Raw genomic sequence first — 16716 nt, 5'->3', positions numbered from 1 at the left:
AGCTTGAAAATTACCCTAACCCCACCCCCCTTTCTTTTTTTTTTTTTATCATGGGCACTCTTTCTGCTATATTTATAGCAGTTTGATTAATCTAGGCCACTGTTTGATGTACTACAGAAGATGTGTAAATAGCTCATCATTAGGTTTTCTTTATTGAAGTAAAACATTAAAGAATAGTGAAATTTAATAAAATCACCTTTGACATCACCATCGGGCCGATACAGTCTCGATTGGACGCGTGTTTGACGTGCTAGCATTACCCCTTATTCAGTAAGGGGCCGAAAACGCGCGTCCAATCCCCCCGAACCTAATAGCGCCCGCAACATGCAAATGCATGTTGATGGTCCTATTAGGTATTCCTGCGCGATTCAGAAAGGAAAATGTGCAGTAAAAACTGTTTTTCTGTGCACCCTCCGACTTAATATCATGGCGATATTAAGTCGGAGGTCCCAAAAGTTACCAAAAGTAAAAAAAAAATAAATTTGAAGTCAGCCCACGGCTCGTGGGTCAAAAACAGGATGCTCAATTTTGCTGGCGTCCGGTTTCCAAACCCGTGGCTGTCTGCGGGCTCAAGAACCGACACCGGCAAAAACCCGCTGACAGCCACCGCTCCGGTCCAAAAGGAGGTGCTAGGGATGCGCTAGTGTCCCTAGCGCCTCCTTTTACCTGTTTTTACCGCCGGGCCTAATTTGCATACTGAATCGCACGCACAAGACTTTACTGTATCGGCCTATGTAAGCTAAATATATTCCTACAAAACCTGCAAATACCAAGAAAGATTTTCAGAACTGAAATAATTCTGTTCTGGAGTACACATGCAAGCTGTATTTCAGCAATAGGGCTAGTGGACAGCAGGAGTAGCAATACAAACATCCACTCCCTTCCTTTCACCTTCCGCCACCAGGTCTCACCCCACTCTCTCCAGCTCCCATCCCACTTCTAATCTCTCCTCCTACTTCCAAGCATCCGTTCACCACCTTTCTCTTTTTTAAAGTCAATATGTACTGCAGACTCTGCTTGCCAGCAAGTTTTGCTGATAGCAAAATACCAGAAAATACCGGAGACCGTGAATGCCAGGCTCTGGAGAAAAAGTTATAAACCATTCTTGCAGGACTTCATAGATAACAGCAGAATCAACAAAGTGAGACACAGGATGAAGCAGGAGACAGCGCTGGGGGTACGAAGCAGATAATCTGTGGGAAGGAATGCGAAGGGAGAGATAAGGGGGAGACAAAGCAAACAAAGCAATAAAGTTTGTGGTGTGAAACATGCAAGCAGAAACCAGATGGCTTGCTGACTTTGCTAGTTTAACCTATATAAGTAGAGCTGGGATGTAGCAGAGCTTTAAGCAAAAAAATCTGTTCCAGAGCCAGCGCTGTGCTACGTATATTATGTAAGTATACTTTTGCTTCCTGTGTATCCATTTTTGCTTATACGCAGTATATGATTTATAATAAAGAATAATAATGTAAAATAAAATCAGAGTTGTTCTTTTAAACATATTTTGATTTGGTCGTCCTTTTTTAACAATTTGGTGGAGAATGCGGGCATTCCACATGTGTTTGTGGGAGCAACTCTGATTGTTGTTTCTAGTGAAGTGTAGAAGATTCACGTTCTTGGTGATTCCCTGGACTCGGAGTGATCAGCCGTGGTCAGGGAGTGATCAGTTTAAAGCCAAGTCCTGTGTGAATCTTGCTGAAAGGTGCACCTCAGGGTTTCGATTCACGTTCTTGGTAAAGACCGAGTCCTGTGTGAATCGTGGTGGTAATTTTGAGAAAAGGGCGCCAAGGGTTTTAACGCTGCAGCAATTGCTATTTTTCTTGTATTTATTGTGTGGTTTGATACTAGCGTGTATATATTTTTTGTTCCTATTTTGCATTGGTTATTATATTCAGTTACTGGTGCGTAGAATAAGTAGACGGAACACGGATACAGATGAATATGCTTAGAATTGTTTTTGATGCTTAAGAACTGTAAGAACTGTATATGCTTAGAACTGTATACTTTAGTGCTTAGAACTGTATATGCTTAGAATTATATATTTTAGTACTTAGAACTGTATACCTTTAATACCTAGGATTATTAAGATTGTATATCAATAAACATATTATTTTACTCTTACCTTATTCTCGCCTACCTCACTCCTAACATTTGGCGACGAGGGTAGGGATGGCTTTATTTAAAGGCTTTATTTAGAAAGAAAGCAAAGCAGCCATCCGAACCTGTTACTCCTGTGGATGTTAAAATCCCAGGATGGGAAAAAACTTCCTATTCTGTGCTGGCACAGGAATGGGCAATGAAAATGGGATTGGCAGAAGCATGGGATGTAGGTAGCGAGCCTGTAAATATTGTAGACAAATTACAAGAGGTCCCAGTAAAAAAAGGGAAGGAATTGGAGGCAGTAGGAAGACGTGGCTGGCTTTTATTGACAGGATACAGAAACTGTCACGAAGAAAAGCACAGTTTGCAATTGAAATTAGCTGCACTAGAAAAAGAAATGGATGGTCTGCAAAAAGACAACATTATGTTGCGATGCCACTTAGAAACAGTTTCCCAGAAAGCAGACCATTATCAATCAGTGGCAGAACGAGCGGCTGTGCGGCTGGCACAGCATAAATATCGAAAGCGTAGACAAGTGAATAAAATGAAAAATGAATGGAATCCCGAAACATGGGACGCTTTTTTGTTCTGTCACTCTTACACAAATGTGTCATGATTATGTATCCCATTCTGTGTGTATTTAACTTTAGCATTATGTGACAACAGAAGGTGTTGTTTGTTAGGAATCACAAGGACACTAAACTAGAATTAAAAGCAGCAACTAAGAAAAAGCACTTTTTAGAGCAGCAGTATGTGGGAAGAATCCATGGCATTCTAATGCCTTAGCAGACAAATTCTTTTGTTGATATAGAAAATAAGATTTCTAAGTATATCCATGCCACAATGCTCAAAAATGAGCACAGCCTTCATATGACTATTGTTAAATATTACAAATGCTTGGTCACAACGCTGTAAGATTGGCTAAACATTGGAGAAAAAAAAAAACCATAAAACCAAATACTCCTCTGATTAACACCACTGCGAACAGAGGAGCAAATGATCCAGAAGAGGGGGGAGTGAAAATCCGTCATTGCATACATCTGTAACAGGATGTTGAAGGGAAGCTTATATTTAGTTAGAAGTGTTGTGGCATTTGTTATTGAGAAAGGACATACAGGAAAAGATTGTCACAAACCCCTGGATTTTACTTTCAGTATTTACCTTCCCTTCCCGGCAGGCCCCTATGTGGCCTCAGCTGATAACCTAATGAAAAGCTTGTAATATTTTAATTGTGCGGCTATAAATATAGCTAAAAGATTTTACAGAAGCAGGGAGAGACTAAACTTTTTTTTCTTTCTCCCATCTATCCCACATGACTAAACTTGAAGGAATGTAAACAATTCTGGTTTCAGTGATTAAGCAATTAGAATCTTTTAGTTAGAAGATAATCAAAGTAGTGATTTTTAACTTTAACGGTGCTGCCCAGTTACTTTGTAATGTGATTTAAACGATTACAATTAACCCCTCTTTGTATGTGAGATTGTTCTTTTACAGATTTACAAGAATAAAAACTGCCGTACAGGAAGCTGAGGGTTTTTCTTTCTCCTAGATTTTGTTTTGTTTTTTCTGAACAGATCTGTTTTAAAAATTCTGATTTTTGCTTAATTTTGGATCCAAAGATTTTTGTTTTTACTTTTCAAAGGCCTACTTTTTGAACTTTAAAGTTCGATACTTGTTTTCTGTCTGTGGTTCTCTGTCATTATGTGTTCTGTTTGTGTGTCTTTGTGTGTAGATGAAGACAGAGTTTACTGACTAGAAAAGTGCACTGAATACACAATAGCTTCTGACGTCATTTAAGTGAAGCACTCACTGCTAAAGTTATATGGACAAAATGTTTTAATAATGTTTTAGATTATATTATGCTAAGGGATGACTTTTGATTACTTACAAGTATTGTTTTACCCAAGAGAACGGAATGTATTTGTCTTCCCTATTATGAAAACACAATTCTGAGTCAGCGCGGCCGCAGCTTGGGTAGCAGAGCTGTCTCCAGTCAAGGCCTAGCATACCAAGATAACGGTACTTTTCCGTCATTTGTTTAGGTACAGGTTCAAGTGATGCTGTTAGTAATTCTCCACTTTTAGAAGGGGGGCCTTCCCCCGTGGACACTGTCAGCAAATCTTTAATACGGGAATTTATTGATGTTTATTGTAGAGTTTCTTGTTTACTTAATTTTGATTTTATTCATCTTCTATCAGGTATTAATCCATACACACAAACATCTGAATTAGTGCTGGGAGTGCAGCGGCTGTACTTCGAGGACAGCTTCCAGAGTGCTGTGCTGCAAGACATATTCACTTCATTTGTCATTGACCTCATAACTTGAAGTCTTCCCACCCTTTGCCACAGAAGATACCTTGAATCTTTCATTTTATGGACTGCAGTGCTCAGAATTTCCTTGTTCCATGGGGGTGGCCTTACTTAGACAATGTTTTTAAGTAATATGTATATCTCTTTGAAATGTAATAACTGATAATTATGATGAAATATGATGATACAGTCAGTAATACCTAGTCACACTGTTACTTGCAATTGTTATTATTTTGATTCTCACATTAATGATACCCTCTTAGGGTGTAGGGAGTGATTTAGGCATTCTCAATACAGTGGACACAGAGACTCTATATAATAAGTTAGACAATTTAGGAAACCAACTATATAATCAGCAAGTGATAATGGGACAATGGTTACCTGTCATCCCAGATTTACATTTGCGGAATGTACAAACGAAAATGTTATTAAATGAAATGGAAGATTTATTGATATCTTTTTCTAATCAAACATCCATAAATTTAACCAAAGTAATAAATAACACATGATGTAATATCCAAATGATTTATAATATACATCAAAAAGACAAGGTTCAGACAGCAATACAAGTCGGAATTATGGATCAAATACGTGATTTATTCCAGCGTCTTATATCCAAGGATGACTGGATAGTCCCGAAACGTGGCCACTGTACTGAATTTTATTGTTTAGGCCAAATCGACATTTATAAAATAAAAAAGGCCGGCATGGTATGTCAATATTTTATTTCCCCAATTGTACATGACTTTAATAACAATATTACATTCTGGCAGCCCAAATTATTAGGTGAATGGGTAAATGAACAAAATCAAACTATGCAGATGAAATGGTGTACCGAAATCCCTGAAGGAAAAATATGTCCTTTAGAATCCCCATTATTTGAACCGTGCTTACAGGTAGATGATATCTGCACTTTTGATGTACGATCTTCACGGTATGAATATTTTGTAGAAATTGGAGCCCAATATATTTGTGTAATTACAGCCAATAGAACTACTATAAAAAATAACCCCTGGATGGGAAATCACACTACCATTAGTAAATGTTATAGAAATGTGAATGAATTATGGTGGAAAAATCAATCTTTCCTCTTATTCCCTGATTTGAGGAAAAATGTAACCAAAATACAAAGCTTTACATATGTTGATTGGCCCTTATGGCAAATTAATTATACTTTACTGTGGAAAGCGATAAACACCTCTAAAGTAATTAAAAAAGAACTAGAACAGGTTAAACAAGGTATTGAACAAGTTATTGTTCAAGCTAGATTCGACAAACAAGAAATAAATCGACTTGCTGTAAAGATTAGAAATGACTTATCCCATCATTGGTGGGATATTTTCACTGGAAAATCACCCTCAGCTGACAAATATTTGCAGTGGCTTACTCATCCATTACTAATCACTCTACTCAGTAGCATTGCATTAATTATTTGGAATTGTTGTTTGACTTGTAAGATCTGGAAACGACCAGAAACCATACAGAACAATATGATAGCCTATAGCAATATTAATCTGGAAACTGCTCGCATGCTTCATACCACAAATTGTGAAGAAGATAGAAGGGATGAGGAAAGTAAGAGTAGTTAAAAGGGAGGTGTCAAGGAAAGATTCTTCCCCAGATTGTGAAGAACGGCCCTCATCTCTATGCTAATCCCCTGTGTGAAGACTTGAATGCCCGTCTGTGAGCCAGGAGAGTCCACCTGGCTCAAGGGAGGATTGCAGACTCTGCTTGCCAGCAAGTTTTGCTGATAGCAAAATACCAGAAAATACCGGAGACCGTGAATGCCAGGCTCTGGAGAAAAAGTTATAAACCATTCTTGCAGGACTTCATAGATAACAGCAGAATCAACAAAGTGAGACACAGGATGAAGCAGGAGACAGCGCTGGGGGTACGAAGCAGATAATCTGTGGGAAGAAATGCGAAGGGAGAGATAAGGGGGAGACAAAGCAATAAAGTTTGTGGTGTGAAACATGCAAGCAGAAACCAGATGGCTTGCTGACTTTGCTAGTTTAACCTATATAAGTAGAGCTGGGATGTAGCAGAGCTTTAAGCAAAAAAATCTGTTCCAGAGCCAGCGCTGTGCTACGTATATTATGTAGCTATACTTTTGCTTCCTGTGTATCCATTTTTGCTTATACGCAGTATATGATTTATAATAAAGAATAATAATGTAAAATAAAATCAGAGTTGTTCTTTTAAACATATTTTGATTTGGTCGTCCTTTTTTAACAGTACCCAAAAGTGATCCCACCATTCTCCCATACTGGCTTCCTGTTTGAAGTGGAAACCCCTAAGTGTAATCAAGAGAAAAGAAGTAAATAGAAACCTGAACAGGAGTAGGAGGCAGTGGGGTTCATGCTTGATGTGTAAGGAAGCTGCCTGTCACGCTGAATGCCAATGGTGGAAAAATCGCAATGAGAAATCATATGAGGATTATACCATAAGATACTATAGAGAAATTCTCACCCTGGCAAAGGAATCCTATTTCTTTTGCAGTGTAACAAGGCATTAAATAATTCCTGTAAGCTTTTTTTCCAATAGTACAGTCACTGTTGGAGCTTCTCCATCACCTAAGAAAATTAACTATTGGCCGAGTACTTTTCTAATAAAATTAGTTACATGAGTCTATTGACCTGGTTGATCAATCCTCTCTGCCTATTCAGTCAGTTATTACCTTCTGGAATTCTTTCTGCAGAGATTCTGAGGAAGACATAATTAATGTAGAGACAGCCAGTTCTCCATTATCCATTTGGTCCCTAGCTTAAACTCTAGGTTAGGATTTTAGAAAGGGAGAGTAGTTTGCAAACTATCCCTGCAGGCATCTCCGCAGAGGCTTGTCTAGTGCAGTGCACTATAAAAGAGAGATATGCATAAGCAGCAATTTGACTTGGGTTTTTGTTGGAATTCAAGGAAGGTGGACAGTTTTGCAAAGTGATCCCCATTTGTTTGGGCCCCACAGCCTGATACATGGGAAATGGCTTGCTTTTTTTTTTGAGAGGAAGGAGAGCTGGTGAAGAGATTTCCCAAACTGGGCCCTTAGCCTAAAACTAGGAGAAGAGACTCTGCCCTAGCCGGTACCCCATGGTCTGGAAGGGACTGTTTGGGAGGAGTGGAAGAGGAATTTTTGAGAGAGCTGTTTGCTTTTCTGAGAGGTTTGCTTTTTTTTTTGGGAGCCAGTTCCTGCCTGAGCATTATCACCCCTGCCTTGGGAGGTCAGGATAAAGTGCTGTAATTCCTTCCATCCAGCTAAGGAGGAATAGAACTGCCCCTGCTAGAGAAGAAAAGAGAAGTATTTTGTAGAAAGTTGGATTCCTGTTATTTTGGGAGGGCTTTTTGCCACCAGTTCCTGGCCACTGAGAAGGAAGAAAGATTTTTGGATTTTTGGGACTTGCTACCACTGGAAGTCCAGCTGTTACCATCAGAGAAAGAGATGGGAGATCCCAGCCTCACTAGTAGGCCAATGCAATATCGTGTGCTCAGGCTAGTGCACAGGTTAACCCGTGGCTGGACACACGTCCAAAACCCCTGATACAATAAGGGGATCAGCGCTTCCAAAACGCGCGTCCAAACCAGCATGTAGGTAATAGCGCTCCTCACATGTAAATGCCATGTTGATGAGGCTATTAGCTAGTACCCCTATGTAAAAAAAAAATAAAAATACAAAAAACATATGCCTGATGCATACATTTTAACCCCGGAGCTAGCGTTAAGTCTGGAGGTGTCCCCAAAACCTGAACAGAAAAGCAGAAAATACTGCTTTTCTGTGGTTCCTCCAACTTAATATTGAGATACTAAGTAGGAGGAACCACAGAAAGCAGCAACATGAAAGAAAAAAAAAAAGTCTTGACGGCAGTCAAGTTAGGAAAACAGACACTCGATTTACCAGCATCCATTTTTCTAACCTGTGGCTGTGCACGAGTTAGGAAAACAGATGCTCATAAAATTGAGCTCCCTTTTTCATAACCTGTGCCCAGCCTCATCTTCTGGGCACCTGATGCTATGGATGCGCTAGGGATGCACAATGTATCCCTAGCGCATCCTTTTTAAAGCGGCGGCTCATTTGCCTATTGCATCAAGCACCCAAGAGAGGTGAATGTGTGCATGGTAAAAAAAAAAAAACAGGCGCACAGTTTGGACGCATGTTTTTTACATGCACTTTATTGCTTCAGCCTTAGGAGCCCACTATCTATCACACAGGAGCATTGGGTCTTTACTTAGTGCTTGCCATCCTAAAGGACACTAACTTAGCTAATAAATCTGAGGAAAGCAGTACCGTTGGACTGTTTATGTCTGGATGAATATAAATTAGAGAATTTGAGCTGTGGATTGGACTTCAAGTAATTTTGGTTGAACACCCCACCAGAGTATCCAGTGTCTTTCTTCAGAGTCAAAGGTACCCTAAAGAAGGAACATCAGAATAGGAAGTACATCTGAGAGCAACCAAAGAGAGACTGAAAGACTGTGTGTGTTGGTACCCACCCCCATGAGCCTAGGGCCCCGGAGGTTAAATCCTTCTCCCTGCTGGAACGAATCCTGGCACCCTGGAGCAAGTGGACTGTGTTTGTGTGAGAAGAGGGAGACCCGTGAGTAACAGTGACCCTGTGGCCAACAGTGTGTCCTTGCATTCCAGGAGGTTCTCTAAGAGAGGGTTACATTAAATTATTTTCTTAATTGAAATCTTTGAGCTGTGGGATAGAACCTTGTCCTTTTTGGATAATCTGGAGCCTAAAGACACTGTCTGCAGACCCTTACATGACAGTTGTTAATGCTTCTCTTACTCCTAGTTTATTTCCAACTGAGAAAGCTATTATTCATACGGGGCAGATTTTCAAAGGGGTACGCGCGTATCCGAAAACCTGCCCCAAGTTCCCCCTGCACGCGCCGAGCCTATGTTGAATAGGCTTGGCGGCGCGCGCAAGCTCCGGAACGCGCGCAAGTCCCAGGGCTTTCCTGGGGGGGCGTGTCGCGGCGGTGCGTCATTCGGGGGCGGGGCCGCGGGCATGGTTCCGGCCCGGGGGGCGTTTCAGGGGCATGGCCGAGGCCTCCGAAACAGCTCCCGGGCCAGGGAAGGTTTAGATAGGACTGGGGGGGGGGGGGGGGGTTAGGTAGGGGAAGGTGCAGGGGGGTGGAAGGAAAGTTCCCTCCGAGGCCGCTCCGATTTCGGAGTGGCCTCGGAGGGAATAGGCTGCATGTGCAGGGCTCGGCCCGCGCAAGGTGCACAAATGTGCACCGCCTTGCGCGTGCCCCTACCCTGGATTTTATAAGATATGCACATATCTTATAAAATCCGGCGTACTTTTGTTTGCGCCTGGTGCACGAACAAAAGTACGCGCTCGCGCTTTTTTATAAAATGTACCCCAGAGTTTTTAAAATATATAACGCTTTATCCATAGGAACCCATGAACCAAATGGCCCATTTCCAATCTGCTATCAGTAAGGAAATTATTGAGAAGTGTCTCTTGTTACAGCCCCGAGATTTTTTAGATGAGTGAGAAATACTCAGTCTTCATCAGTGTAGATTTAGAAATGGCTTTAGGATTGAGACACTTTTGACCACTTTGTTAGATTAATGTTTGGGAGAACTGGATAAGGAGAGTTCCATGATATTCATTTTATTAGACGTAACAGCTACATTTGATACCTTATCCCAATGAAAAATGTTTTGACAGGCTGGAGCTGACTGGGATCAGTACAGACGTCTTGTCTTAATTCCAGTCATTTTTGACCATTTATTCCAAGGAAGTCAAGGTGGACAGAAAACTCTCTGAGCCGAGATTATCTCTAGTGTGCCCCAGGAATCAGCTCTCAGCAGTGCTTTTAATTATTTATCTCAATCTTCTTGGCAATATTTCCTCTTTTGGAATTCAGTATAAAATTTATGCAGATGATATCCAACTCTTTGTTCTAGCACGTGCTTCTATTTTGCCTGCTCTGACTTTGTTGAATGTCTTATTCTTAACATCAAAAAGACCAAAGTCTTGTGGGTTAGTTGCCCTCCCGTTCCAAATGAGTTACATCTACTCCAACTAAGGGGATAGTTGTTCCCTTTTTTTTTTTTTATAATTTATATTTTATTCAGAAACAAAAATCTTAGTTACACATCATACGAAGAATCATCCACAATAGTATTTCCAGAGTTTACAGTGAGAAAACAAAATACAATTTGTACATTCGTATCCAGTGTATGTGTATACCCTCCCCAAGACCGTTGTTCCCTTTTCAAAAAGAAGTCTGGGAACTTGTAGTTTTGTTGGACTTTTTGTTATCGTTTAAGCCCCAGATTCAAGCAGAAATGAAAGATGCCTTCTTTAAAATTAGGCTTAATCAGGCAGTTCAGAAATCTGTTACCAAAATTTGATTTTACGACAGTAGTACAGGCATTATTTAGTTCACTTGAATATTGCAATTCTATGTACCATGGCCTGCTGAAATACCAGCAAGAAGTACTGCAATTGATTCAGAACACAGCTGTGAGACTGATCAAAAGTTCCAAGCAAATGGATCACATCACACCAAGTCTCATGGCGCTTCATTGGCTGCCTATAATGTTTAGAGTCCAGTTTTTAAGATACTAATTATGACTTTTAAAACACTCCAGGAGGATGGACCATTCCATTTGAAGAATATATCTTTATGTTCCTTCTCAATCTCTATATTCCGCAAATCAGTTGCTCTTAGATGTGCCATCTTTTAAAGGATTGTCACAGTATTTTCACAAGTTTATGGACATTTTCAGTCAATATTCTTGTACTCTGAAATACTTTACCTTTGGAAATTTTGGAACAACTTGTTTGTCCTTTCAGAAAACGTTAAAACATTTCTATTTAGATAAGTGTTTCCAACTAAAACTTAAGTATTTTTTCTTCCTTGATGTGACTGTTTGATCTTTTGATCAGCACTGTAGCAGTATAGGCTATATTTTTGCATTGTATGCGGTTTTATTTTTGTGTGTGATGTTTTTATTGTATTTATTTGTCTGTTTTGACTATTTATGCATGTTTTATTATTGTAATCCACCTTGAACAGATTTACTGTATATAAGTGGAACAGATGCCCATCCCCATGCTTAGGGAAGGAATGCTGCCATTAGTACTGTGCACCAATGGTAATGGGACTCGGGCCACCCCTCTGCTTTGTACAGAAACAAGGAGTTACAAGACTCTTGCTGCTTGTAAGATTGCAATAGAGCTGTGTGTTTTGCAACCATTAAGCACTTAAAATAATGGTATGTAAAACATTTCATGTTAGAGAACAAGTCACATACAGATTTAGCCACATACAGTATCTTTATTTCAATATTCTCCGGTATATTATACAGGCTATCAAAAAATAAGATAATTTAAACCAGTGAACTGTGCAAAAATGTTGCACTGTGTTTTCTGTTTAAACAGCAATCCCTTTTACTCTGTTACCATACCTATCAAGTGTTTTCAATCACCCATGCTGATAAAAAGTATATTTATAAAAAAAAGTTCCAACGACAAAAATGTCCCCTATTGATGAGAACTTTGGTTGTTTTGTCAAACAGTTTGAAAAATGGTGAAAAATACAAAAGGTTTTAAGTAGTCACTTCCCAAATTCAGGTGTTGGCAGCACTCGCTCAACTTGAGCAATACTAATGTCATGTTGAAGTAGGATCACTAGCTCTTTGGTATTTCTTTCAAGAGATAAAGACACTTTAGAGTCTTTACTCCAGGAATATGAACTGACCATTAGATAGCTCACGTTTGGCTGCACACTTGTATTGTGTATACAGATAGAAACTGTGCATGCATCCATGGCAGAAGGGTTATATATGAAACTGTGGGTGGGAAAATATTAACTTACTAATATAGGGATACAAGAAGAGTTTTGAAGTAACAACATTTATGCTTCATTATTTGGAAACCAAAGAGCCAGACTACCTCTGCAAGCATCTGTCTGATAAAGTTTCTTGTGATCTTCTGTTTTTTTTCTCAGGGGAGGGGGCAGGAGAGAAGGAGGAATATCTGAAAGAATGTAGCTTATTCATAAGAACATACGAATTACCATATTGGCCACAAGGGCCCATCAAGCCCAGCATCCTGTTTCCAATAGTGGCCAAACCAAGCCACATGTACCTGGCAAGATCCCAAATAGTAAATAGATCCCATGCTGCTATCATGAGGTGATAAGTAGCGGCTTACCCCAAGTCCACCTGGTTAATAACAGTTTATAGATTTCTCTTCCAGGAACTTGTCCAAACCTTTTTTAAACCCAGCTGCACTAACTGCCTTTACCACCTCCTCTAGCAATTAATTCCAGAGCTTAATTGTACGTGTGACTTTATTGTTTATTATTTATATATTTTCACAACTGAACAAATGTAAATTGTTTGATTTATACTACTAAGTGTCTTATCAGTAAACCCTAGTTACAGCATTTATTAGGATTTAAGTGCTTGGTCAGCATTAGGCACTGTGGAAAGTGTAGTTTGTGATTTGTTGAGGTAACTATTCTATCTCTTGCTGCCTCAAACATGGAAATAATGAAGTGGTGATTAAAATTGTACTATTTCTGAGTTCTTAGCAGGGGCCCTAACTTGATCCATATCTACAATATAAATGGGCTCTGACCGACGGCCCGCAAATGTGCAGTAGAGCGCGGCTCTGCCCAACGTGCCATGCATGCGTGACAGCATGTTGGTCAGAGCATGTCGTTCAGAGTGGAGCCGGGAGGAAATGGAGCTTAATGGGACTCTGGGGTGACGGGCGAGCAGCCGGCGTCTTGCACACTGCATCACAGGCGCTGCGACTTCTTTGTTATCCCAGGTAAGCCTTGAGCAATATCGTAGTTTGCAAACTTCCAACCCCCAGCCCCTCCCCCGAGAACTGCATGTGAACGGCAAGCACAGTCACCTATTTCCCGCAGCTTGAGTCCCTCCCTCCACCGCTGGGGAAGGGGGGAGGTAGTAAGGACGACAGGACCGTCACGCAAAGGCACAGTATACAGGGAGGGAGGTACGCAAAGTTCCCACGTCTGTTGTGTATTTGAGAGTGATGACAACACTCCGTTTCCCTCTCCCCCCACCATCGCCGCCGCTTCAGGCCCTTCGCGGTGCTGAGGGGGGGGGGGGGTGGGACGGAGTGTTGTCATCACTCTCAAATACACAACAGACGTGGGAACTTTGCAAGGTCTGACAAGAGCACAGCAAGAAAAACAGGGAGTGGAGGAGGGCTGAGGGAGAGAGAAGGGTTGTGGATGAGGTGAGAGGGGAAGGAAAGGGAAGATGAGAGGGGATGGAAGGAAAAGGTAAGAGGATATGAGTGCGTAAGTAGGAAGGGTAAGACGTTCTGGAAAAGAAAAATAGAGGGAGTGGAGGAGGGCTGTGGGAAGATGAGGGGATGGAAGGAAAAGGTAAGAGGATATGAGTGCATAAGCAGGAAGGGTAAGACGTTCTGGAGAAGAAAAATAGAGTGGAGAAGGGCTGAGGGAAGATGAGGAGATGGAAGGAAAAGGGAAGAGGATATGAGTAAGTAAGTGGGAAGGGTAAGACGTTGTGGAGAACAGAGCGGCTCTGACAGACATGCCGGTCTGACTGATGGAATCTCGCCTGTTTTAATGGGCTTAACGGCTAGTGAAGTAATAACTGAACGTTGTTTGAGCTGATAGCTTCCTCTGCTTCTCTGAACTTCCAAGTCATTCGGAACCAGGGCTGGGATCTTGCACAATGAACCTTTACTCATAACTCCATAGGGCCTTTTATATCTCCTCCTAACTTTAATCTAGTCATTGCAGCCACCATCTTCAGCTGGGAGCCATGCATCAAGCTCCTTCCGGAACCCTGAATCACGGTCTCTAAATCCGGCCACTATGTTTCACCATTGCACAAGGACCTCCAGTCCCTCCCACTCAGTGGCTGTGAATGATGCCTCAATAAATAGGCTTTTGACTCCACAGGTCTGGGGCACGCTCTCCAAACAAAGGTAAACGTAGTCTTAGGTCACAAAAGTAAGGCAATTAGGATAGAGGTTTGTAACAATCCTGTACAAAACCGATTCTAGAATTAGTGAAAACAATGGCAAACAAGGCTTTGGTGGGAAGCAAATCTAGCATTAAGTTGACTCAAGTCCCATATTAATTGGAATCTTAAATTTTAGTGCTAAAACATTTTTTCATTGTAAATAGTTATGAAACACCAGCTTTCATTTTCTTACAGCTCTCATGAAATATTTGGACATAATTGCTGTACATTATATTGCAATCCTGTAAATAGCACATAAAATCTCATATCTTTAAAAATGTTAAGGTACCAAGTTCTAGTTTTATAGCTAAGGTACCAAGTTCTAGTTTTACAGCTAAGTTTTACAGCTATGTACCCCCTCCCCCCTGCCCTCTCCCCCCCCCTGTAAATATGCCAGGCCAAAATGCCACTGTAATATGACTCATGCATATGCTTCGTAATCCCCCTGTAAATTCCTTCCTCTTTCGCAGTTAATCTACCCTATATGCAGTATCCCATTGTTACACATTGTTACCTGTTCGCTGTAAAGCTCCTTGCTGTTTTAAGTTACCTGTAAACAGAGATGATGTTCCCAATGTATCCCGGTATATAAAAACACTTAAATAAACAAATAAATAAATAGGTAATTTTAAAAGGAGTTTTTTTTTTTGCTTTATCCAATTAAGATAACCACGATTATTGGATATTGAGAACATAAAACCTTTAAGAGAACATGCTTCATTAAGTTAAATGCTTGGGCTTTAACCTGTTAAATCATATTAATCAATCATGAATTTTAAAATGCAAATAATGTGAATAAATCATTAAGTAGTAAGATAGATTTTATGACTTGTCCTGGATGTTTCAGAGGAGTGAAGTCAAGGGCCTTACATTCACCAGGAAATATGACTAGACCTGCCTTACAGCATACTTAGTAGTGGTTTATTCTGCTTATAAAAACATAAGTTTTGAGGGGGAAAATTGTTCAACTATCTGTTTTATTAGTGACTAGGTGGAAAGACTGATGCAGTAGGGCACAGGTGGGCAGACTTTGGCCCGAAGGCCAAATATGGCCCAATGATAGGATTTTTCCGGCCCTCCTAACTATCCATTATCCCATTATGTCAGGCCAGCTGGCACCTTAAAACAATGTCATCAACAATGGCCTGTCATCACAGGCCTTTGTTGATGACATCAGCAGCAGGCCGAAGCATAAAGAGAGCAATGTGGTCCTGCCAAAACTGGCAGTATGGCTGGAGGGGGCCTTAAGAAAAGGAGGCCAGATGAGTAGGTGCTCAATTTGAGAAGTGGAAGAATACATGGTAGAGACACCGCCTCCTGCAAGTTTGTGCTGCAATAATTCAGAGCAAAGGAGTTTGTTGCTGCTACTAGTGGTGATGACGTCCCATTTTGTCATTCCAGTTGGGGGGTTAAAATTGTCAACTGCACATAATTAATGAAGTAATTCCAGGAAAAGATTAAGAAGAGAATGGTGATGCTGAGAAGCAGCCTATGGGCACCAGCGGAGTCACAGATGCTGAAGCTCCAGCCCCCATTTACAGAGACTCTCCTTCCATTTCACTGTTAACCATTACCACCAACTTCCTGTCCCTAGAGAGACTCTAGCGAGGAGCAAGGCAAACCGTGGTTCTGGAGGGAGTAACACACAAACATTGTGACAGAGGACACAATGTGAGGCCCGATTCCACCTCCCCTTCCCTTCCCTGGGCTTGGGCATTGCCATGAGGGAGAGGACTGAAAACGCCCTTGAGATGCATATGGCTAAATTGCTTTTTGTTCCTCAGGAACATGCAGAATAAGCAAAGTGGTAGATAGTGAAAATGGGCCTGTGGATGAAGTCTGGTTGGAGCTCGGAGGATGGGTGAATGGAGTCTGTGTTGTCATTTCGGGTGGCTCTCATCTAAAACCTGGGCAAGGTGTTACATGCTCAATGCATTTGTGTTTACTACCGAAGCTCTGGCACAAATCTAAAAACGCTGGGACAGCAGGAAGGGTAGAAAGACCTGATGGTGGTGAGGCAGGGTCAAGCTATGAGAAAGGGACAACTCTCATGCCAGAGAAAAATGGTAACATCTTTTGGAAAGAGAGCATGTGTGTGTTTGGGTGGGTGAGAGAGAGTACGTGTTTATAGGTGAAAGAGCATGCGTATGTGTGGATGAGAGAGAACATGTGTGAATGGATGAGAGAAAGCATGTGTATGTGTGTAGGTGGGTGAGAGAAAGAGAGCTCATGTGTGTGCAACAATCCCCTTCCTCTCAGGGCATCTGGAAATCAAAAGTTCCCAGATATAGAGAACGGGGGTATTTTTTTTAAAAGCCTTA

This window comes from Rhinatrema bivittatum, chromosome 4 (genome assembly GCF_901001135.1).
Source record: "Rhinatrema bivittatum chromosome 4, aRhiBiv1.1, whole genome shotgun sequence".
Classification (NCBI taxonomy): domain Eukaryota; kingdom Metazoa; phylum Chordata; class Amphibia; order Gymnophiona; family Rhinatrematidae; genus Rhinatrema; species Rhinatrema bivittatum.
This window is presented reverse-complemented; position numbering follows the sequence as displayed.